The 25,533-nt window shown below is 38.9% G+C and overlaps 1 protein-coding gene and 1 long non-coding RNA gene across 2 annotated transcripts in view; one reads left to right on the top strand and one right to left on the bottom strand.

Annotated features, from left to right (window-relative positions):
* LOC132139616 (fibrinogen C domain-containing protein 1-like) overlaps positions 1-25,533 on the top strand; it is a 101,974-nt gene that overhangs the window by 35,072 nt on the left and 41,369 nt on the right. The window lies entirely within an intron of this gene.
* On the bottom strand, positions 589-2,180 carry LOC132139617 (uncharacterized). The gene is made up of 2 exons (XR_009433644.1): positions 2,074-2,180; positions 589-771 (listed from the first exon to the last, which is right to left on the bottom strand). It is a non-coding gene; the product is annotated as an uncharacterized LOC132139617 (long non-coding RNA).

Genomic DNA, 25,533 nt, shown 5'->3' on the forward strand with positions numbered 1-25,533 from the left:
ATAGAGATGAAGGAGACTCAGGAGTTGGGATCTGGAAGGCATGGCTGGAACGATGGGAGCAGGTTCATTGAAACGGTATGTGGAGGGAGCTGGCTTGTGGTGAGCTGGAGCGCCCACATGCTTCCGGACAGGATCAGGACGATTATATTCCACATCAACAAAGAAATCAGAGTCATTCAAATCAAGGATGTAATTTAAAAAGTCTGCTATGGGTCTATAACAATCGCCAGGAGACAGAAATCTTACAGTTTTTCTCAATTGCTTTGGCACATTTTTCGAAACAGTCTTAACATTCTCTAAACTGTGAGTGCAAATGTCACAACTGTTTGCAGGAACTTCAAAACTTTATATCATGTCTGCAAAATGTAGTTACTCACCCAAAACATTTAATTCATGCTTCAAAACCTAGTTATTGTGTCAATAATTTGGCCAAGGCCACCAAAATCTAAAGTATTTTTGTCATTGTGTGACCCACACTGGTCAAAATGTTTAGTTGTTTTTTCACCACAACAGTCAACCAATTGGGTTTAAACAAAAATCTCATATTTGTTGATAAAAGTCAATAGTATGTAGAAAAAAAAGTCTATGAACATTTGTATTTTTACAGTGTTTATTTTTGTACTTCATGTGTATATACACAATACAAGTGTATTTACTGTACATGTAAAGTAACTGACAAGAGTAACAAGATTTCACTTTACATTTCATATTTGTGTATTACCACAAATACACAAACAACAAATAACATTCATGGAAAAAAAAAAAATTATTCTTGGTGGACATCTTGTCGCTCACGTTGGTCAGGCCAAATATTTTCATCAACATCACATCTGATTTTTTCCATTGCCACACCGTGGAAAAAATCTCAATGGTCAGCTGTGATGTCCTCACATGCAGCATTCATGGCATCCAACAAAAACATCTGATTTTGTGGTCTATGATCATACACTTTCCACCTCCATGCTGAAAAAACTCTTCTATTGGATTTAGGAATGGAGAGTATGGTGGAAGTAATTCCACTGTTATCCTTTCATGTGCAGCAAACCAGTCCCTAAAACTGTTGGTTCAGTGGAAGCTGACATTATCCCAGACAACAACATAATTAGGCAAATGTGGTCAAACTAAACCTCTTTCTTGTTCTGGAATCAGGTCTCTGTAAAGTGCATTTAGGAAGGCCAGGAGAAGTTGGGTATTATAGGGCCTAATGTGTGGAATATGTGTGCTCACACCGTTCTCTGAAATGGAAGCACACATTGTAATATTGGCCCCACGTTGGCCTGGTGTGTCAATTGTGGCTCGGTGTCCAATGAGATTGCGAACACGTCTCCGGCCTTTGGACAGATTAAACCCAGCCTCGTCCACAAAAACAAGAATGAGGGTTGTTTCATGTACTTCTAATTCCATGATTCTCTATGAAGAAACACAGAAAAAAATTTAACAGTAAATGTATTTTCTTATGAGTTTCTGAAACTTACAGTAAAGTAATACAGGCATCTTAGAAAAACAGGAAAACTCACTAAGTGCACACCAATGGTTTACCTGGACATACTGGTACCGCAACGCCTTGACTCTTTCACTGTTCCTCTCAAATGGCACCTTATAGAGCTGTTTCATAGTCATCTGATGTCTTTTTAAAACTCTATGGTGGAAATGCTGACAGAATTTATATTTGCAAAGACATTATTGTCATTTATGATTGCACTTTGGATCCCTCTTAGCCTGATGGAATTGTTGGCTATGACCATGTTGCAAATTTCTTGTTCTTGCAGTTGGTTAAATACTGCTGCTCTGCCACCAGCGCGAGGTTGTCGTGAAGTTCTATAGAATAAACAAATAGACCTGCATTTACCTTTACAATATTGTTGTTTATACTGTAAAAATACTTTACATACTGTAAAACAAAAAAAAAACATATTTACATGTTTTCCCTACGAAAGGTTTGCACAATTGATGACACTGTGGACCTGTTAGGCAGTAATTAGGCTGTACTCTTCGACCAGCCTCTTCCATTGTAAAACCATGATTTATGACATGATCCACAAGTTTGGCTCTGATTTCATCAGAGACTCTGACTCTTCTATTTCCACCTCTTCCTCGATTATTTCTTCCTCTACCACCACCACGTATTCTTACACGCCTTCCAATTGCTCTTCCACGAGCATGTTGCTGCAGTTCAGGGTTGTGAACCTCCATTCTGAAAAACTTCTACAGCAGTGATTGTGCTGTTGGCAATCTACATATATATATCTACATATATATATATGTATATATATATATATATATATATATATATATATATATATGTATATATATATATATATATATATATATATATATATATATATATATATATATATATATACAGAGGTGGGTAGTAACGAGTTACATTTACTTCGTTACATTTACTTGAGTAATTATTTGGGGTAACTAATACTTTTCGGAGTATATTTAAAGATGGGTACTTTATACTCTTACTTGAGTAAATTTTTGGTTCACTCAGAGTTGTAACGTTTAAGAACGTCTCAGGTTACAAATGTAACCATGGTTCCCTGAGAGGGAACGAGACACTGCGTCCTCTGAGGGGACACTATGGGGAACACCTCGTCGTGACCCGTGTCTGAAGCATACTTTGAAAAACGCCAACGTGTTGGCCGGCGACAGCCTCTGACGTCACTACCAGCGCGACTATAAATACGCGCCCGTAGGACCCGTCACTATCTTCTTCGTGAAGCTTGCGTCCGAAGCATGGCAGGGAGCTAGAGGACGCAGTGTCTCGTTCCCTCTCAGGGAACCATGGTTACATTCGTAACCTGAGACGTTCCCTTTCAAGGGAACTTCGAACTGCATCCTCTGAGGGGACACTATGGGGAACAGTATACCCACGCCGCCATGCTGAGGGGAGTGCAGACCAGAATCATGGCAAACACTAAGTACCAACTCTACCGCTTTTTTCTTCACCGGTAGTCGCCCCTGGGACGGTCTGACGGCTGCCTTATGACATTATCCCTTATGGCCAAAGGCCTAAGCTACATACCCAACTTATCCTGTAGGGCCCTGGCCCGGGGTAGAGCTAAAGGCTTGGAATCACAGAGATTCCTTTAAAGGGATACGGCTAAGAGCCTGGCACTTTCCTCTACCAAGTCTTTGCCTGTCACACAGGGGCTACTGCTAGCTTTCGCAAAACTTGCCGAAAGGGCTGTCCCCACAGCACTCTAGTAGCGGCGCCCTGTTCTAGATAGGTATCCGAGGATACCTAGGTGGAGTGGTGCCCAAGATGAACGGGGCTTAAACCAACTCAAGAAAGGGCACGAAGCAGCAGCGCGAAGCCCTTACCATCTAGGGTTTTTAGAAAGAACGCAGATACTAGCGTGCGAACTTACCACAATGTGGATTTCAGAAAGTATGCAAAGACTTCACGTGCACACTTACCATAACATGGATTTACAAATACTGTTCTACGGAGGGGCTCTCGTGGAACTCTGTCAGAGCAGCTCAAAGAAGAATGGCCCGGGAGCAGAGCAATTGGAGGCCTCAGCCCCTGCCTCAGCAGGATGCCTGCTCTCACAGGGCGTCTCAAACAGTATGTGGTACTGGAGCGATCTGAAGAACGGGGAATCAGTCTCCCAAGAGAGGAAGACTCTGAGATCCGAGCAGCATGCTCATAGGTGACCCTTTCAGAAAAGGGGAGCGCTGCTGAACTACCCGAGAATTGCCCACACAGCCCCCCCAAGTTGAGGGGGCTTGGGGTGTACAATAAGTACACACCGGTTGGATGAAGCCCAAGGAACACCGGGGGAAATCATCCCAAGAAAGGGAACGAAGCGGAGCTTGTAACCCTTACCATACAGGATTTTAGAAAGTGCGCAGAGTCTTGCGTGCACACTTACCACTTTACGTGGATTTCAGAAAGTGCGCAGAGTCTTGAGTGCACACTTACCACTTTACGTGGATTTCAGACCAAAGCGTTAACGTGCACACTGACCACCATGTGGATTTGAGAAAGTACACAGGCTTAGCGTGTGTACTGAAAGGTTACCTGACAACCACAGTATGTGGGAGCTCACATTCAGAGAGGCCTGTGAAGCCTGCTACCTGATAACCACCATATGTGGGAGTTCACCTACAGAGAGGCCTAGAGAGGCCTACTATCTGTTACCAGATAACCACCTAAGTGGAAACTGAAAGCAATATGGAACTCGACTCCAGGGAGGCCTGGTGAGGCCTACTACCTGACAACCACAAATCGGGGGAGCTCGCTTTTTAGGAAACGCACAGTATGTGGGAGCTAACTCTCCAGGGAGGCCTGGTGAGGCCTACTACCTGGCAACCACAGTATGTGGGAGCTCGTCTTCAGAGAGACCTGATGAAGCCTACTATCTGAAAACCACAATGTGCTATTTAGTGGAACGCACAATATGTGGGAGCTAAATCTCCTGGGAGGCCTGGTGAGGCCTACTACCTGGCAACCACAGAATGTGGGAGCTCGCCTTCAGAGAGACCTGATGAAGCCTACTATCTGAAAAAACCACAATATGTTATTCCGTGGAAACGCATAGTATGTGGGAGCTAAATCTCCAGGGAGGCCTGGTGAGGCCTACTACCTGGCAACCACAGTATGTGGGAGCTCGTCTTCAGAGAGACCTGATGAAGCCTACTATCTGAAAACCACAATGTGCTATTTAGTGGAACGCACAATATGTGGGAGCTAAATCTCCAGGGAGGCCTGGTGAGGCCTACTACCTGGCAAGCACAGTATGTGGGAGCTCGTCTTCAGAGAGACCTGATGAAGCCTACTATCTGAAAACCACAATGTGCTATTCCGTAGAAACGCATAGTATGTGGGAGCTAAATCTCCAGGGAGGCCTGGTGAGGCCTACTACCTGGCAACCACAGTATGTGGGAGCTCGTCTTCAGAGAGACCTGGTGAAGACTACTATCTGAAAAAGCCACAATATGCTATTCCGTGGAAACGCATAGTATGTGGGAGCTAAATCTCCAGGGAGGCCTGGTGAGGCCTACTACCTGGCAACCACAGTATGTGGGAGCTCGTCTTCAGAGAGACCTGGTGAAGCCTACTATCTGAAAAAGCCACAACATGCTATTCCGTGGAAACGCATAGTATGTGGGAGTTAAATCTCCAGGGAGGCCTGGTGAGGCCTACTACCTGGCGATCACCGAACGTGGGAGCTCACCTTCAGAGAGACCTGGTGAAGCCTACTATCTGAAAACCACAATATGCTATATAGAGGAGACGCACAGTATGTGGGAGCTAAATCTCCAGGGAGGCCTGGTGAGGCCTACTACCTGGCAACCACAGTAAGTGGGAGCTCGTCTTCAGAGAGACCTGATGAAGCCTACTATCTGAAAAAACCACAATATGCTACCCCGTTGAAATGCATAGTATGTGGGAGCTAAATCTCCAGGGAGGCCTGGTGAGGCCTACTACCTGGCGACCACCGAACGTGGGAGCTCACCTTCAGAGAGACCTGGTGAAGCCTACTATCTGAAAAAACCACAATATGCTATTTAGTGGAGATGCACAGTATGTGGGAGCTAAATCTCCAGGGAGGCCTGGTGAGGCCTACTACCTGGCAACCACAGTATGTGGGAGCTCACCATCAGGGAGGCCTGATGAAGCCTACCACCTGATAACCACAATATGTGGGAGTCCACCCAGCCCCTCATGTTTGAGGGAAGCGATGCTTGAGGTGTATAACAAATACACACTGGTTGAATGAAGCCCATGGAACCCAGGGCTAATCATCATAAGAAAGGGTACGAAGCGAAGCGCGTAACCCCTACCGTACAGGATTTTAGAAAGTGAGAAACACCACTTTACGTGAATTTCAGAAAGTGCGCAGAGTCTTGCGTGCACACTTACCACTTTACGTGGATGTCAGACAGTGCGCAAAGCATTAACATGCACACTGACCACTATGTGGTTTTGAGAAAGTACACAGGCAAGCGTGTGTACAGAGAGGTTCCCAAGCATCGCAGAGGCGCTGGATCGCACGGGAGCGGTGAGTTCTGGTCCGGACCGTCAGTAAGGCAGTTGCTATGAACATAGAACAAACCAAAACATCATAGGTCCAGGAAGGAGACTGTTATGTGAGAGACTGCCCACCTAACCTCGATCAGGTGGAAAGCTGGTGGCTACAGGGGAATTAGGCAGGGGAGGACAAAAAACATAGGTTAAAAACATCCGGAGCTACTAGGTCATCCTACCGCTCTGACCCGGGCGAGGACGCTGCCTCGTCTGAATCACGTCCCTCAGACCCTGCTTACCGCTCTGTGACCCGCGGTTCCTCTTGCCCCTGCCCTTAGGCGGGGGAGGAGCGCGAGCCGCAACACTAGCCTTCTGCGCCCCTCTACGACCCTCAGATCGAGATGGGCCAGGACCCCTGAGTTGCTCGGGCTCGGACCTGGACCTTTCGTGGAATGAAGGATTTAAAGGCCACTGAGCGCGCGCTTGCCTCCCTGAACTTCCCGACCACCATCTCGACGGAGGTACCAAAAAGCTCAAAAGGCGAGACCGGAGCATCGAGAAGAAACCCCCTTTCTTCCCTCCCGATGTCAGACAGGTTCACCCACAGATGTCTCTCCGTCACCACCATGGCCGCCATAGACCTGCCCATGGCGGAGGCGGCCTGCTTGGTAGCTCGGAGAGAGAGGTCTGTGGTGCGGCGCAGCTCGGCTGAAAGGCCCTCACCTGTATCCAGGTCCTTCAGCAGGTCAGCCTGGTAGGCCTGGAGCACCGCCATCGTGTGCAGTGAAGCCACAGCCTGACCAGCTGCCGCGTATGACCTGCCATTTAAGCGGGATGTATCTTGGAGGGGCTTAGATGGCAAAGAGGGAGATTTAAGAGAGGACGTTTGCCCCACAGAGAGATAGCAAGCCAGCGTCTCTTCCACAGGGGGCATCCTCTCATAGCCGTTCTCATGCATGCCCTCGATATTAGCATAGCTCGTATGCTGAAACCGGTGGATGCGAGAGGAAAACGGCCTCTTCCATTCCTTTTCGACTTCTGCATGTAAGTCAGGCAAGAATGGAAGGCTCACCTGGGCTGGAGGGCTATGGTCAGACAAGTACCGCTCAGCGAGGCGACCTCGTGGCGCCACTTTACTGGCACGCTTCCATGGCAAATCTAATTTTGCCGTGGCACGCTCCATAACCTCTAACAGCTCCTCATACGCGGGACAGGAGGATTGAGAAGGCTCAGCCTCAGCTTCTTCACCACTCTCAGACATCTCCTGCTCTTCCTGGGTAGAACCCAGCAGAGCACCAACTTCATTGTCAGAATGGGTTAATGATACCACATCTGCCTCCCGAAGTTCGCTCTCGTTCGCCGCCGGAGAGTGTGAAAGGGGAGGTCCCTCTCTACACTCCTCAGCGAGATCCATTTGTGATCCCCACGAGCTCATTCTCCTCCGTGCCTCGGCAACGGCGGGACCCGAGCCGCGGGATCCAGATGGCAGTCCCTCTTTCCTCGAAAAGAGAGACAAACGAGAGTGGAGCTTTCTCAGAGAGAAACGCTCGCAGTGCACGCAGACCGCCCCCTTAAGGACATCGCGCGCGTGCTCTTCGCCCAAACAAGAGACGCAAAGAGTGTGTGTGTCATCGGGTGTCAGATAACGCTGACACGGATGCACACACTGTCTAAACGCCTTGCTAGTGGAAGCCATGACGAAAACAGTAATAGATCGCTCTTACCGTTTTGGTCGTTTCTCAGATGCACGCTTCAAACAAAACAGTCAGCTGAAGACGAAGAAGATAGTGACGGGTCCTACGGGCGCGTATTTATAGTCGCGCTGGTAGTGACGTCAGAGGCTGTCGCTGGCCAACACGTTGGCGTTTTTCAAAGTATGCTTCAGACACGGGTCACGACGAGGTGTTCCCCATAGTGTCCCCTCAGAGGACGCAGTTCGAAGTTCCCTTGAAAGGGAACAGAAAGAGCGTTGAAAACGTGGCTGGAACTGCACTGAATTGAAAGCAAATCTGCAAAGGCTATTATTTGCTAGTGATGGAGATCCTTATTAGATGAACACCGCGTGTGCTGTCTACTTTTTAACAGGTAATAACTTGGGCTACATTCGATTACAGTACACGATACCTCTGACATTAGTTTGTTGTACGTGTGTGGCTTATAACAGAGGGGAGTCAAGTTGAATGCAGCTTCCAAAAGACAAAAAATAGCCGATTAAGATTTTATTAATTTTAATACAATAACACCGATGCGAGTACGTTCAGCGAGTCATATTATCAGCTGCTAAATTCAGATCTGTGATTGCTTGCTGGCGCTGAGCCAGAGATAGATGTGTTTATACAGCGCTGCGCATTATAACCAATCACACATGATTCTTTTGAGCTTATTAAAGCATTGGCTAATCAGAGGTGTTCCGATGAGTCATCGCTAAAATGCCGGTGCTTCCTTCACTCGCTCACTGACTAAATACCTCTTTCTGGCGAATTCTCTCGTCAGAAACAACAAAGTGCAGATGTGTGTACGAATCTTTAATTAAGATATTGATTTCACAGTGTTAACAGTTTCAGTGATTTTAATGGGAGTTTCTGAGAGATTGAAATCTAGACTGTCAGTGAAAATGATCTTTGATAATGTAAATGTTATTTGCTCTCTTTCTGAACAATGAAAGATTAGTAGCAATATTTATATCACATTAACTTTCAATGTTAAATTCACATTTAATATAAAGTCAGTCGTATTAAAAATATGTTATGGCATGACACCTATATCTGTTACTTAAGTAAACAGACAGGGTGTTATAATAAATTACATAAATTGGAGTAAAGGCTGATGAAATATATACGTTTATACACGCACACATACATTACATACATTTTATCTATATATCTAAATAAAAATAGGCTCAGTATATATGACCCAAAGTAACTAGTAACTAACTACTTGAGTAGATTTTTTATCCGATACTCTTTTACTCTTACTTAAGTAACTATTCAAGACTAGTACTTTTACTTTTACTTGAGTAAATATTTCTAGAAGTACTTTTACTTTTACTTGAGTACAGTTTTTGGGTACTCTACCCACCTCTGTATATATATATACTCCCAAAGTTGATTGGTTAAATGGTTAAATGGTTGATTCATATTAGAGGTAATTTGCAATTAGATTGCGAATGCAATTAGAGGTCATGTGCCAATTTAGCAGACATTACAAATAATGTCAATGTCAGATATATTTTAGAATATACATTCATGTATACTAATTATGATAATTGAATAGATCGTTTTGATTGTGATGGGTTACACAATAAAAAATGTCTGAGAAGTTCTGAAGTGTTTGACAGTGTAAGTGAGAATCGAGTCATCAGTTTTGATCAACAAGCCATATGCAATTATTTGTTGTCCAAACTGCAGACAGTTGTATGTAGTCTTTGCACACATGTGCCAAAGCATTTGCAATTTGCTCAAATCAATAAGAAATTCCAATCTGATGTGAAAAAGAAGCGAATTGTTCAGAGATCTGAACTTAATGTTTTGGGAAATAAAAAAATCATTTGAGAACTGAGCCAAAGCAATTGAGAAAAACTGTAACAAATGATCATCGTCCAGTCCCATCTGGAAGCAAGCATTAAGCATATGATCGCTCCAGCTCACCAGATGATAAACACTCAGGAACTCCTCCACATATCCTCTGCCACCATTCATGAGAGTACCATGAGAGTACCATGATGTATGCATGTGATAAATGCATTTGTCTGCTTGAAAACAAGCCACAGCGAATGCTATGTCAGAACATCGGCTCTTGTATGCACAGGATTACAAGCATGCGCTCACAAAAGTTGCATTTATTTAATTAAAAAAAATACAGTAAAACCCCTTAAAAACACAATATTGTGACATATTATTATAACTTTAAAAAGATTTAAATTTTATTACAATGTAATAAATGTTAAAATTCATTCCAGTGATAGCAAATAAATTTTTTCATAAATTTCTTTCATTTAATTTATTTTGATCTAAAGTGCATTGGTAAAGTAAATAGTAAAAGTATCAACAGTAAATTACATTGCTGATGCTTACAAGATGTATGAGGAATACGTGAAATGTATTTATTTTAAAGTTTATTTAAATGAACAGTTTAATACAGTATAACCAAGAACAGAAACATGGGGGGAAAAAAGTTTACATATTAGGTGAATCAATATACTCCATCATGACAACTCCACATTCTAAGGCTGCTCTGATGCATTTTATTTACACAGAACTGAAGCTTCTAGGGGCAAAGCTGCTTATTATATTTTAGGTTTTTACTTTTATTCATTTAATTAATTCATTTAAACTCAGAGCAATATTTGTTTGACTGTGTCCACCATGTGACAGAGTGCCACTGATTGATTATTTGCAATATATTTTAATTTCCTTGTCCTGCGTGGTTCTTTACTGCTCAGGGGCATTTTATGAATATGTTGGCTTTCACACTAGCATCCTGTAACATATTGCACTTATACTGCATTATGCACGGTTCTAGTGGTATATATATTGTCACATACATTGTGTTATTGCCAGCTGAGGACGAAGAAAGCTGATATGAGGACATTGATACACTAGATGTCAACTGCTTTATCACTTCTTTCTCTATAGACTACAGTTTCAGAGCTGGGGAATAGCAGATGCTGCCTGTTTTCCAGTGTTAAGTGAATTACTGAGTTAAAGCCTGACTTTTATCTGAATTATGAAGACTTCAGGTTTAGGATTAACACCATCTCTCTCAAACCACTAGTCACTGACAAGCTTCTACTTACCAAATCTGTCAAACAAACACACATACACACACGGATGCACACACACGGACAAACACGCAGCGGGCAGGAGTGAAAGAGAGTTGTTTATCACAACCAAACACCTGTGTGACAGAGAAAGGCATTAGCAAAATCCCCCCTGAATAGAAAATAATCCTCCATTTTCTGATGACTTTTAGACAGCAGTGGTGACCGGTGTGCACTGGTGTGTGATTGTGAGGGGTCTTCTGTTTCATTTTTTATTTTGGTTGAGCTTTGATACAGTTTAAATGAATAGTTGTATTTGTGAAATCTGGAAAGGAGCAAAGAAAGCAACAATCAACACAGGCTAGAACCACTACTGAAGAGCAAAGAAAAAGAGGCTGAAGAGAATGTGTGTTGTTACCGTAGAAACCATGTAAAAATGTGTCATCCCTAAATTTATCACACCTTATTAATTAAGGGCCTACCTATTATTTTCTGCCTTGGCATTAAAAATGAAACGCACAGTGCCTGGTCACAGATTAAACCCAGTGCTATATTTAATTGGAATGCCAATTTAATTGTTAGTTTGAGGTGAAAGCAGCTCTGATATTAACTGAGGTAAATCTACAGGTTAAACATAATAGCATTTTAGCACATATGCTCCATGAAGCAGCAGGATATGCACATGCAGACAGGATAGATCTCCCCTCCCCCTCAAATTTCATAGAGTAAATGGCATCACCTATAAAAGTGAAAAATATTGGGGCGGAATGAATGGATTGAACTTTGTGTAAATCTCTTTTAACTCTAGAAGCATCTATTAGCTTCAGCGACTATTCTGTTTACACTCTGCCATTAAAGAAAGAAATCCTGAACAGTCAATCATCTCAGTATTTTAGTCAACTTATTGATAGAATCCTAGAAAAGCTTAAGCTAAAGGCTACCTACTATGAGCAGACACTCTTAGTTCACTCTTAGTTTTTTTTTTTTTTTTTTTTTTTTTGTGTGTGTTATATGCAAGTGTCTGTGGTGTCAAACCAACCATGATCTAAACAGTTAAGTGTGCTAATAGTCAAGGGTCCTAAATAACATCATTCAGTGTGGTACTGTGTATTAGTAATGGCCATGTTTTGTTTCCCTATCCCATGAGATGATGTATCCAAAAGACAAAAGAGAGTTTGTTTGACTAAAGATTTCAAAAATTGTCATCAGGCCAAATCAACCTGTATGATATATATATATATATATATATATATATATATATATATATATATATATATATATATATATATTCATAATAACTTTTGAACTGGTTAATAATAACATATAATAACATTTGTATCAAATATTAGGCTATACAAGGTTTTTTTTTTTCATATGATTTTCAACTATTACACTGATAAAGTACACATCTACCATCCCCTGCATCAGATAAAAAAAAGCAAAAGTTAATTCTGAGGACGATTACCCATGTCTTCATGTATGTGTGCAATAGTGGCCTCATATATAGCTTGAGAAAATGTAAGTCTCCCCCATTAGAAGAGCTTCTGCAAACTAGGAAAAAAAATAACAGGCAGAAGTGCAAGTTTTAAACTCTGCTTTGTAACATACATTAATTACAAACAAACAGCTTCTCCAAATGAACTGTAGACTGTCATGCACTTCCATGTGACACCTTTTTTAAGGAGAAAAAAAAAGTTAAATAGTTGTTACTGCATAGAGTCTTTATATATAGTTAATTATTCTCATTGACACCAAATATCTCAGACACTGAACATTTCAGAACACCGGCGAGTTCACAGACCATGATATCACACTCACCAGCAGTAAGTTAATTGGCAGTTTCGATCTAGAAAAAGGTGAGAATTTCACAATTTCACTTCTATGCAATTTTTCACGAAATACCTTCCAAACGTTATGCAAGTTATGAGAGAGAGAGAGAGTAAAATGTCCTGCCTCTAGTGAAAAAATATAAAATGTGTTCCCAACCAAGTCCCAGTCCCACTTGAGCTTAGCCATTTTCAGAATTAAAACGCTTTCGCACGTGAGTTTAAAATATTCTTGTTGAACCCGCAGCATGAGTTTCTTTAGGCGACAGTTATTTTAGAATGTACCGCCTTAAAGTTTCCATGGCGAAGCATCTTGCTTGTCATGTGACACAACGCAGCCACAATAGATCTGTATGACACATGGATCGCATTTATTTTTCCTGTTTTATTCAAAATATTTGCAAACATACTCACTATATTATGAAATCTGTGATATTCCGATTATGAAATATGTGCTAGTAAATATAGTTGGTAACTTAAACACTTTTATATCCACCGTGTTTGTTAACCTTAATTCTGAAAATGGCTAAGCTCACCAACATTAGTGGGACTGGGACTTAGTTGGGAACACATTCAATATTTTTTTAACTAGAGGCAGGACATTTTACTCTCCCTCTCTCTGTGTGTAACTTGCATAGCATTTGGAAGATATTTTGTGAAGATTGCATAGAAGTGAAATTCTCACCTTTTTCTAGATCGAGACTACCAGTTACCTTACTGCTGGCGAGTATGATATCATGGTACGTGAACTTCACCGGCGGATGATGTTGGCATCGTTTGCGTGTTATTGATGCTTTGTATGCCAGGGCTTGAAGGCCGAAACCAAGTGTGCGATTAAGATTGTGTTTCTGACTGCAGGTGAGCAGGCAACACATTCGATTCAACTGATGTTAATTGATCTTATAATAGTGGGTGAAGAAAGAACATTTCGCAAAAGGCTTCAGTTGTAGCACAATCCCGGTCTATGATTTCAAATGCGGTATATAGACAGGTTACTTCTGTTTACTCTAAAACGACTTCCGTTTACACTGAAATGCCTTCCGTTTACTCTGAAAATTCACGCACGTCCACATATGAAATCGATGGCATATATATATATATATATATATATATATATATATATATATTAGGGGTGTAACGATACTCGTATTGAACCGTTCGGTACGAGGCTTTCGGTTCGGTACGCGGTACGCATTATGGACCGAACGGTTCGTTGGACTAATTAATTATATTTGGAAAATAAAAAAAATTGTGAAATATAATGATATGCGTTCAACAAGGTAGCCCAATAACCCAAACAACGTAACAGGCAACGCCCCTGACACCCCCGAAGAAGAAAAAAACACCAACTTATATGTTTATGTTAGGCTACTCAGTCAGGCACTCGCTCACTCAGTAATACACGCTGAAGGCTCGTTGCAAAATGGCCAATGCGTTTAACAGACCAGAAATAGAAGATCCTCCAATAACCAACAGGTCTGGTGTTTGGGTGCACTTTGGATTCCCTGTAAGCTATAATGGTGATGGCAAGAGAGTGGTGGATAAAAAAAACAATGATATGTCGCGTCTAGGGTACACCAGCGGGAATACAAAAAAAAAAAAAACACCAGCGGGAATACTTTAAACATGTCAACTCATTTACGCCGACATCACCTTAGTGTGTCAGTATCTGGGAAAAGACGGAAAAAAGGAGAAAACATACACACAACAAACTATCCCCGCAGCATTTAGACAGACATTTCCAACGGATTCAAACAGGGCAAAAGACATCACCACGGCGATTGGTAGGTTACGTTATAGCCGCGGATATGAGACCTTACTATTTACCATTCATTCTATCATCACTATTATAGCTTACAGGGAATCCAAAGTGCACCCAAACACCAGACCTGTTGGTTATTGGAGGATCTTCTATTTCTGGTCTGTTAAACGCATTAGCCATTTTGCAACGAGCCTTCAGCGCGTACTGAGTGAGCGAGCGCCTAGGTTTTAAGAACATGCTTAATGTAATTGAGCCCCGTTACAATATTCCTTCACGAGCCCATTTCAGACAGACCGTAATTCCTGCTTTGTTCCAAAAAACATAAGCCCTATAGAGAACCAATTGAGTATAAACACACTCACTATAAGAGTTATAGAGTTCCATATAAAAAGTTACACCTTTGTATTTGTTCATAACTAATATAATATTTTCATTTTTTTTATAAGGAGCTATATTTTTTTTATAAGCTATTTTTGTTTTATACAGTATGCTGCTAAGAAAACACCATAGAAGATGGGTAAAGAAAAGCTTCATCATTGTTCAATGTAAAAAACAAACAAACATACTTTTTGATTTTTTAAAAATCAAGGAAATTTATCTGCCAATTTTTTCTTTTTGCTGTATCTAAAACGTACAGAACCGTACCGAACTGAACCGTGACACCAGTGTATTGTATCGAACCGAACCGTGAATTTTGTGAACCGTTACACCCCTAATATATATATATATATATATATATATATATATATATATATATACAGTGTTGGGAAGGTTACTTTGGAAATGTAATAGGTTACAGATTACAAGTTACCCTGTTTAAAATGTAATAGTAGTGTAACTTTTTCAATTACTTTATTAAAGTAATGTAACTAATTACTTTTGAGTACTTTTTGATTACTTTTCTAAATTGGTGTAAATTAAAGAATAATAAATGAAAGCATATGCATCAACTTAAATACAGTTATCTAATAAGCATGTGACATATTCTGTGTAATAAACTCCTGAAACATTGGTGTTTTTTTAAACTGCTGTCTCTGTATATGATGATAGTTTTCTCAAAATAAGTAAAATGCACATGAAGTGACACAGAGCAGTTCTAGAAATTATGTTTATGTGCTCGTGTACTCCTATATTGAGATGGCAGAGGTTGAAAACACTGCGAGGTTCAGTAGGGTTTTGGTTGCACTTGGTGTGAGTGACCCGGGTTCGAATCCACTGTGAGACACCAATGTGTCCCTGAGCAAGACTCTTAACCCCTAGTTGCTCCAGAGGCGTGCGACCTCTGACATATATAGCAATTGTAAGTCGCTTTGGATAAAAGCGTCAGCTAAATGAATAAATGTAAATGTAAAATGTAGGCCTATGTGTAGAAAATGAAACCATGTCTTTGCCATTAATTTACAGGAGGGGCGGACTGGGAAAAAAATTCTGAAAAATTCAAACTCATACAAACAAATTCAAGGAACAAAACTATTTTTTTGTATGGACCTGACATAAAAAAGGTTTTAATCTTTAATTTGGGGACATGCAAAATAATTAAAAGTTCTCTCCTGAACTGCACCTTCACTTCCATTTTTCTCTTCAGTCTCTTTCTTTTGCCCTGTTATCCATCTCTCTCATGACTTTAATACTCAAGATTGAACAAAACTATACTTTACAATACAATACTCTACAATACTACAATATCTTTATAGAAAAATCCTAATACTGTGCACGAGTCATGTTTTTCCCTTACAAAAATTAACCATGCTTCTATTAGCCTATATAAAAGTAAAATAACCTTGTTTTGTTTTTGTTTTTTTGCAAATGGATTTGTATTTATTTTTAAATAAATACATTTGTAAAATAATTTTACATTTTTGGTTACCACATTTAAACAATAGTAACCAAGTGGATTTATAGTTAAATATTAAAATGTAAATTTTCGTAAGGGTGTCTGTCGTAGCTCCCCCTAAACCTATAAAAAAATCGGAATTTTTTTTCAGATAAATTACTACTGTAACATTACAACTGATAATAATTATGTCCTTTATATAGTATTTTGAGTGATGACTGGTGAGCAACGTGCTGCTGCTAGATTAAATAAATAAAAAAACAAAGACAAAAAATCATCTTTACAGATGAAACTGACCTGAAACCCTGAACAGGAGTTCTGCTTCTCTGCTCCAGCAGTCCCCTCTCTCTCTCTCTCTCTCTCTCTCTCTCTCTCTCTCTCTCTCTCTCTCTCTCTCTCTCTCTCTCTCTCTCTCTAATAACAATGACTAATAACAATTCATGACTTATTAGAGATTTAATTATCAAATGGCGGATTCGCAAATGATCGCTTTAGTACATTCGGCAGGCAATTATACAATAATGAAATTAAATAGTGGGGCAAAATCGGCTGCCATGACACCGGGAATTGTCCCGATTCTCCCGGTGTCCAGTCCGCGCCTGATTTCCACAGACACGCAGAACGTGCAGGAGTCATATATTGCATTTTTGGGGCTTAATATTCGCAGACACTAGTCCATGTCATGTTTTGATTCAAGTGTACTGACCTACTTTTGATTTAGTCATCCAAAATGTGGCATATTCCGTCCGCGTTAGGCATTTAGTTTTTATGACTGGATTCTACGAACCAGACTGTACTTCCGCATCCCGGAAATGATTAGCGCGGTATGTCTCAGAATAGTCAGTGCAATTTGGGAAAGAAATCAGTTAAATCTGTATGTGGATGTGTGTAAATATTCAAATGTAATCCCCTTTGTAATCGTTAAAAATTTCATAAGTAACTGTAATTTAATTACTCATTTTTTCTTAGTAACTGTAACTAATTACAGTTACAATAATTTTGTAATTAAATTACGTAACGCCGTTACATGTAACTAGTTACTCCCCAACACTGTATATATATATATATATATATATATATATATATATATATATATATATACAGTACAGACCAAACGTTTGGACACACCTTCTCATTTAAAGAGTTTTCTTTATTTTCATGAGTATGAAAATTGTAGATTCACACTGAAGGCATCAAAACTATGAATGAACACATGTGGAATTATATATGGAATTATAAATATAACAAAAAAGTGTGAAACAACTGAAAATATGTCATATTCTAGGTTCTTCAAAGTAGCCACCTTTTGCTTTGATTACTGCTTTGCACACTCTTGGCATTCTCTTGATGAGCTTCAAGAGGTAGTCACCTGAAATGGTCTTCCAACAATCTTGAAGGAGTTCCCCGAGAGATGCTTAGCACTTGTTGGCCCTTTTGCGTTCTGTCTGCGCTCCAGCTCACCCCTAAACCATCTCGATTGGGTTCAGGTCCGGTGACTGTGGAGGCCAGGTCATCTGGCGCAGCAACCCATCACTCTCCTTCTTGGTCAAATAGCCCTTGATGCCTTCAGTGTGACTCTACAATTTTCATAGTCATGAAAATAAAGAAAACTTTTTGAATGAGAAGGTGTGTCCAAACTTTTGGTCTGTACTGTATATATATATATATATATATATATATATATATAATTTTTTATGTATTCGCGAGTTTTTTATGGATGTGTATGCACGCATCAAGTTTATATGTATACGCAAGTTATTCACAAGTGTGTATACATACATTGCTAACATTATATGTATTGGTATCGATTTCATATTAGTGTTTACGTGTATTTTATATATGTATTTTTGAACATCCAGTAGTATGCATGTATATGTGAGTAATTTATAGGTGTATATGCACGTGTTTTATGTATGTATTGATAAGCAAAGTTTGATTTAAATCCTACACGGCGCCTCTTAATTAAGAGTTTTCCCTCAATAAACGAATTTGCTGCTTATTAAAAGTTAGTAAGGAAGTTGTTAGGTATGTGGTGGATTAAAGGATATAGAATATGGTCATGCAAAATAAGGCATTAATATGTGCTTTATAAGTACTAATATGGGGGGCTGTACAAACCATAATTCCTTCTGGCACTCTCACACACTTACATTCTCCTTTCACATACATAAAATTTTGCTTTTAAACACTTACATTCTCCTTACACATGTATACATTTCTACTCTCTCAAACACATGCATTCTCATTTCACATACATTAATTCTTGCTTTCACACCCATACATTCTCCATTCACATACATACATTTCTACTCTCACACACACATACATTCTCCTTTCACACACACACACACACACACACACACACACACACACATATATATATATATTAGTGCTGTCAACGTTAACGCGTTAACGCATGCGATTAATTTTTGTCTGGTTTAACGTGTCAAAATATTTAACGCAATTAACGCAGCATCCGTATTTTCTGCCATCCGTTGGCTAGCTTTACATTATATGATCACGCTCTTATTCATTTAAATGCTTTTAAACATTTCAAGCGCGGCAAGACAAAAGAGAATGCGCTGTCTATGAATGCCCTTATGTGACACATACACACGTACACACACACACACACATACACACACACAATGCATAGACAGGGCGCCAGAATCCAGTTCTCTTAAGCGCTTGAACTAACAATAAACATCCCAAAGTGCCAGTTTTGTCGATTATCCTCATAAGAGCAATCTTAAATGATTTATATAAAGTCTAAAATGAACAAAAAGAGTTGTGAGAGAATGAGGCAAGTTCCATAGACAGTATATAAACGGTGAGATCCGCGTGTCTGTCTGCTCTTAAAGGGACAGCAGCCAATAAAGCTTCCTGTCAGTAAAGTTAAAGAACAAAGGGAACAGAGAAAATGACTCGCTGCTCTTGACTAAATAACTTTTGTAGCTTTAATAAGGATTAACTATTTAATTTATAGTTTATGCAGTGCAGACTGCATATAACTTTGATAACTTTATTAAATTTATTATTTCCTAACTAGTATTTCCTAACTGTTAAGACAGGAAGGGCAGGAGTAAACATGACATTTATTATGGGTTTATGTTAGCATTGTTTTAAGTTTACTTAAATTAAAAACTGTTATATTTTTGAAGCCTGATAATAAATGTAAAAAGAAAAAAAAAATCAGTAGCTGTATTAATATCAGTAATACTGGCCTTCATTCATAAAAAGATGTCATTTAAACAAGTATTTAAATTTAACTGTGAAATTATTACATTAAAAAATATATTAAAAACGTACAAAAACATTTCTTTTTTTATTGCGATTAATTGCGATTAATCACAGAAAAAAATGTGTGATTAATCTAGTTAAAGTTTTTAATCGATTGACAGCACTAATATATATATATATATATATATATATATATATATATATATATATATATATATATATATATATATATATATATATATATAATGTATGTCTGAAGAAAATATGTGTATGTAAGAGAAGAATGTATGTATGTGTGAGAGAAAGTATAGTGGAAACAGAAGAAGTATAGTGAAAACGGAAGAAGTATAGTGGAAACGGAAGGAGTACAATGTAAATGGAATGCAAGTTAGGTGCGATCAGGGTCACCAGGACAGGTCCTGATGAGCATGGCAGAAGTATTTCAGCAAGCTATGTGGGTTTTAAAAAAAATATTAAATAAATGAATAAATATATATTATCATTGTGAAAAGGTTACATGGTCTCGTCCCTTTAGCGAGTTTGATTGAGGATGTGGGCTCAGCCTCAGTCGTGTTGCCAGATACATGTATTATTAGCGTATATGGAATTGTATTTTTTTATTCACTTAATTTAGGAAGTGAATAAAGTGGGAGATTGCAAGTTAGGGACAGCGATATCTTTATATTATTTACATAACTCAAGATTTGGACTTATTGCGGTTTATTTATTTTTAAATTGTTTTGTTAGTTTTTCAATATCTGACAATGCGGCATTTAAACTGACAGTAATCAAAAACTACCAGATTAAAAACAACGCTGCCTCGTTATTCCTGACAGGAGTATTTGGTATGAATTAGTTTGGTAACACAAAGTGATCATCATGAATATTTTCTTTAAGACAGATGCACTGAAGACGGACACAAAGAGGATAGAATAGTTGCACAAGCAGAAAAAACTGTACCAGAAAAAAACTAATTAACTGAAATGCTGAAAGAAAACCATAATTATGGAATAAGGGTTGGGGTGAATACGGATCTCATACGGATGGCATTTTCTTTTTCCTCTTACCATTGTTAAATACGTTTAAGGAGAGTTAATTAGTGAAAGTGACATGACATACAGCCAAGCAAGGAGACCCATACTTGGAATTCATGCTCTGCATTTAACCCATCCAAAGTGCAAACACACACAGCAGTGAACACACACAACGTGAGCACACCCGGAGCAGTGGGCAACCATTTATGTTGCGGCACCCAGAGAGCAGTTGAGGATTTGGTGCCTTGCTCGGTATTGAGAGAGCGCTGTACATTCATTCCCCCCACCTACAGTTCCTGCTGGCCCGAGACTCGAACTTGCAACCTTTGGATTATGAGTCCAAATATCTAACCATTAGACCATGACTTCCCCCATTAGTGCAGCTCTGCTTACAGCAATAACCCAGGGAAACAATGTTATTGTTCTTTAAGCTCCACCTGCTGTCAGAGATTGAATTTGCATTTGCATCAGAAAGAGCTTTATTGCCAAGTGTGTTTACACACACAAGGAATTTGTCTTGGTGTCAAGAGCTTCCAGTACAGAAAGTACAAACATAGTGCAGACATATAATTAAGGTAATAAAACACTAATAATAATAAAGAGTAATAATAAAATATTCATTCAGCCTCTCTGATGTTTTTGTTTTGTGCAGTTGCTTCATGTTGCATATATTTTTGTTTGTTTGTTTGTTCAAGTTTAGTTGACCAGTAACAGACCAAAATAAACATGTAATAAATATAAAAAATAAAAGTAATAAAAACATAATAAATTGGCAATGATTATGGGAATCAGCTCATTTGCTTGTAAAATAAATAAATAAATAAAATCAGCAATTGGAATCAGTCACGAAAAATCCTGATCAGTGCATCCTTAAGTGGAATAGAGTTAGACCTACCTGAAAGACCTGAAAAAGCAAGGTTTATTTCAGTTTTATCTTTGAACAATTGTATCTATTTGTGCAAAATGGTTATCATTTATTACAATATAATGATACAGTCAACAATGAAAACAATAAGTCTCATTTAGTGATTTATTGATTGATTGATTGTGGCAAGACCTGTGAAAATATTGCCAGGGCAAGTAAAACACTTAACCCTTTGGAGTCGATTCACATGTATACGCGTTATGAGGCATTTTCTCCTGATAACCCCGAAAAGAACTTAAATTATACTTTCAGTTTTGATCGTACAGATAAGAGCAATACATCAATCAAATCTGTACAGACAGAATACAGAATACAGACATACAACAAAACTTTGTGCATTTATAAAATAAAGATAACAAACAAGGTGTGCTGTCTGCAGCCTTGGTCTGCAGTGATCTTCATTTAGACGCGTCATTAAAATGAACTGTAACTCAGTGAATACTCAATGAAGAGACATGAGAGATATATCTATAGAAAGCTTGACATGTCTACTTTTAAACTAAACAGCTACTGAAAACAAATATTCTGTGATAAAGTAATCCATATGAAAACCATCCGTTTTTCACGTCTCCCTTCATTATATCTAATTCGACCACACGCACTCGCTTAACGGGCTATTGAGATTATAATGTTTCACTGAAGCGTGCGGCTTGAATACACCCATACAGAAAACAAAGCAGCGAGACTGTTCTTCAAGTTTTTTTTTTTTTTTTAATTTTACTGTTTGCTTCGCGATGAGAGGAATAAGACATAATTCACCCCAAAAAGATGTGATGTGGATTACCTCAGGATTTGAGTTTTGGATTTCCTCAGAAAAAAGAAAAAAGCTCTTTATTGAGCAGAGATCATAAACATGAGTAAGTCTTTTTTTATTTATTTATATACTTGTATTAGGTTTCACATAATGTGTAAACATTTTACAAGTTAGAATTTTTCCAAACTATAATTCCTGACTAAATGTATAATCAAGTGAGACATTATGAAGTTTTAATAACAATATACACTATACCATACAAAAGCTTGATGTAAATAATATAAATGTAACAAATAAATGTAACTGTAACAAACGTAACAAACAATGCTGTTCTTTCAATTTATCAAAAAATAAATAAAAAATAAAACCCAGAAAAAATATTCTCAGCTCTTTTCCACAACAACAACAATAATAATAATAATGATACTAATAACAATATATATTTTTTTTTTTAGAAAATAAGTGTGTGACTGGAGCAGTGATGCTAAAAATTGTACTTGAAAAGAAAACATGATGACTTTGAATGGCATCATTGTAAAATTGTGAGGAAGAGCTGAGTAAGTCTTGCACATGTATTTCCTGGTCTGAGAGTGACTTCCTACTTAAACAGGAAGTAATGTATACCCCAAAAAAAAAACCTAGAGATATATGTATGTGAAAGGTGAATGTATGTGTGAGAGAGAAAGTAGAAATGTATGCATGTAAAAGGAGAACGTAAGCATGTGAGAGTGCCAGAATGTATTATGGCTTGTACGGCCCCTCATATACTAAGAAACAGCTAATATGCTAGTAATTTGAAAATAAATGCCTTGTCGAGTCAAGAACCGGTTGCATCGGTTTTCGGATCATCAGTACACTGAACCGAAAACTGTTTCTTTCAGATGCGTCCGATTCGAGAACCGAGGAGCTGATGATACTGCGCATGCGTGATTCAGCGTGAAGTCGACTGACTCTCAGCGCGTATGAACCGAACTGATTCTTTTGGTGATTGATTCTGAACTGATTCTGTGCTAATGTTATGAGTGCGGGTAAACCGAGGCTTGAATGATGGGCAATCTGGCGAAACGTAAGTTCATTTAATAACAAATACATCGCAATGGATTATGTATAGTAAGTGGATCATGGTTTCTGCACTGATGACACCTAATTTATTTACTTTATGTCTTCAAGACTTAAATCCTTGTATGTACATTATTGCTGTTACTGTATTTGGGTGCATTGTTACAAAACTTAATTGTAAACTTTTCATGATTATAAGGTTTTTAACTGACTAAAGTTATGATTACTGACTTTATATATTTGAATGTTTGAAAGGCGTGACGCCATTATGTCATCGCCAATGGCATCATTACGTCGAGCGTAAAAGAAACGGTGAACCGTCCAAAAGAACCGGTTCACGGAAAAAAGTTTCGAACTTCCCATCACTACTGAGCAGCATAGAGCGCCTTCTCGCGGCTGTAGACGGTAATGTTTTCTCTTGGTTCATTTCTCTTAGTTCATTTCTCTTGGTTTATGTCAAATTAATTTTAATAAATAAGTCGCACCTGTCACAGGACCAGCCAAACTATGAAAAAAGTGCGACTTATAGTCCGGAAAATACGGTATTTGAAGAATATCATGGTTTTCACTGAAATATTAAGCTGTTTTCAACATTGATACAAAATTCAGCTTTGCCATCACAGGGATAAATTACATTTTAAAATATATGGCAGCAGCCTTGGTAAGTAAAACAGACCTCTTGCAAAAACATTTTTAAAAACCATACTTATCCCACACTCAGTGATAACATTGAATTCATTGAAACTTTGTGGATTAATAAAAAAAAATAGTTTGTGATTATGCTAATTTCATATTTTATTTTATTTAAAAACTTTTGAAAAAATTATGATTTTTTTCTTCTTCTCAGGAATAGAAAGTTCAAAAGAACAGCATTTATTTGAAACAGTAATCAGGTTGATTTAACCTGGTCACATTCCTTAAAAAAATATATGGACAGAATGAAGTATAGTTTCATAGTTTATGTTCATAGCTCATCAGTATGTATAGACAGTGTGTGTCCTGTTCAAATGTGTACTTTTCCTTTAAAGATAAATGTGGGACAAGTTGTAGGTAAGGACAGGACACTCATTATGTTGAATGTGCCTCACAAACAATAAAACAAGAACAAGCTCATATGATCACAGGAACACATAGGGTTTTCCATCTAAAATGGGTCAGATCTCTTAAGTTTATGGGCAAAAGGCACACATATGCATGTGTCAGAGTGTGTTTCTTTCAATAGTCTTATTTCTATCTAGACAAGCAATAGCAGATACAGCTCTATTCCTCAAGCAGAAAATAACACCGTAAATCTGGCACAAAGACCTTTACAGCTCTATTGCATGTCAAGCATTTGAGTTGAAATGACAGCCAGCCTTATGGAACCTGTCTCCCAGACTGATTTTGCCTTCTCATAGGCTACAAGGGATTTTTATTTTCACTGGACAATAAGCAGCTCACATCAATGGTTCAAAGCTTTCTATATGTCCAGGAAATAAACTTATAGAGTTCAAATAGGTTAAAGCCATCAAACACAGATCTATACTTGGCACAAGAATTGTTCCACTTCAGGGAACTCGTGATTCTTCAGAAAAGCTTTGGAAATGCCTTTGTGTGACTGTGTCCTGAGGCATGTGTGAAATCAGACCAATGTAATGGCTAGATGTCACGGCCACGGGTGGGGTGACGTAGAGACCAGAAAGATTAAAAGTGCATCCGAAACAAATCGCGTTAGCTTCTGTGTCTTCAGATAGCGTTCTGTGTGTGTCAGTCGAGAGCCCATTTCACACTGCAATTCCGGAAAATACACAGGTAATCTTTTCTGGCAATTGTTCCCGGGTCGCTAGATTTTGCCAACTTTTACACTGCCAGTGATTACCCGGGATATGTGCGTGCGTTCACACACAACCCGTAAAGGTCCAGTAAAGACATGTGATATCAGGATGTTACGTGTAATGTACGAGTCAAAAACACTAGGCATGTTAACTTTCACTTAAACTGGTAAACGATTTCAGCGTTAGCAAGGAAAGTGAGCAAATAACTGATCTCTGCTTCATTTCAGTTTGCACAATTTTAATTTATTTTTTTTCGCGAACGCTGATCTGCCTTCAAAACACCTGGTAAAAGAGTCACACGATTACGTGCATCATCTCTACGATACACCTTTTACGGCATTAGTTCTGGCTTTTGTTCACACAGAGAGCTCGTTCCTGAACTGAACCCGGTGATGTTACTAGGTCCCCGACCCGTGACCAAACCCGAGACATGTTTGTGTTCACACTGAAGGCGACCCGGCAATGTTACGGCAATTTTCCGGGTCCAACATGCAGCGTGAAAGGGTTCCTTTTCTGTTGTTTGTCAGTTACAGTGCACAA

This window comes from Carassius carassius, chromosome 4, assembly GCF_963082965.1.
Source record: "Carassius carassius chromosome 4, fCarCar2.1, whole genome shotgun sequence".
In the NCBI taxonomy this organism is placed as follows: domain Eukaryota; kingdom Metazoa; phylum Chordata; class Actinopteri; order Cypriniformes; family Cyprinidae; genus Carassius; species Carassius carassius.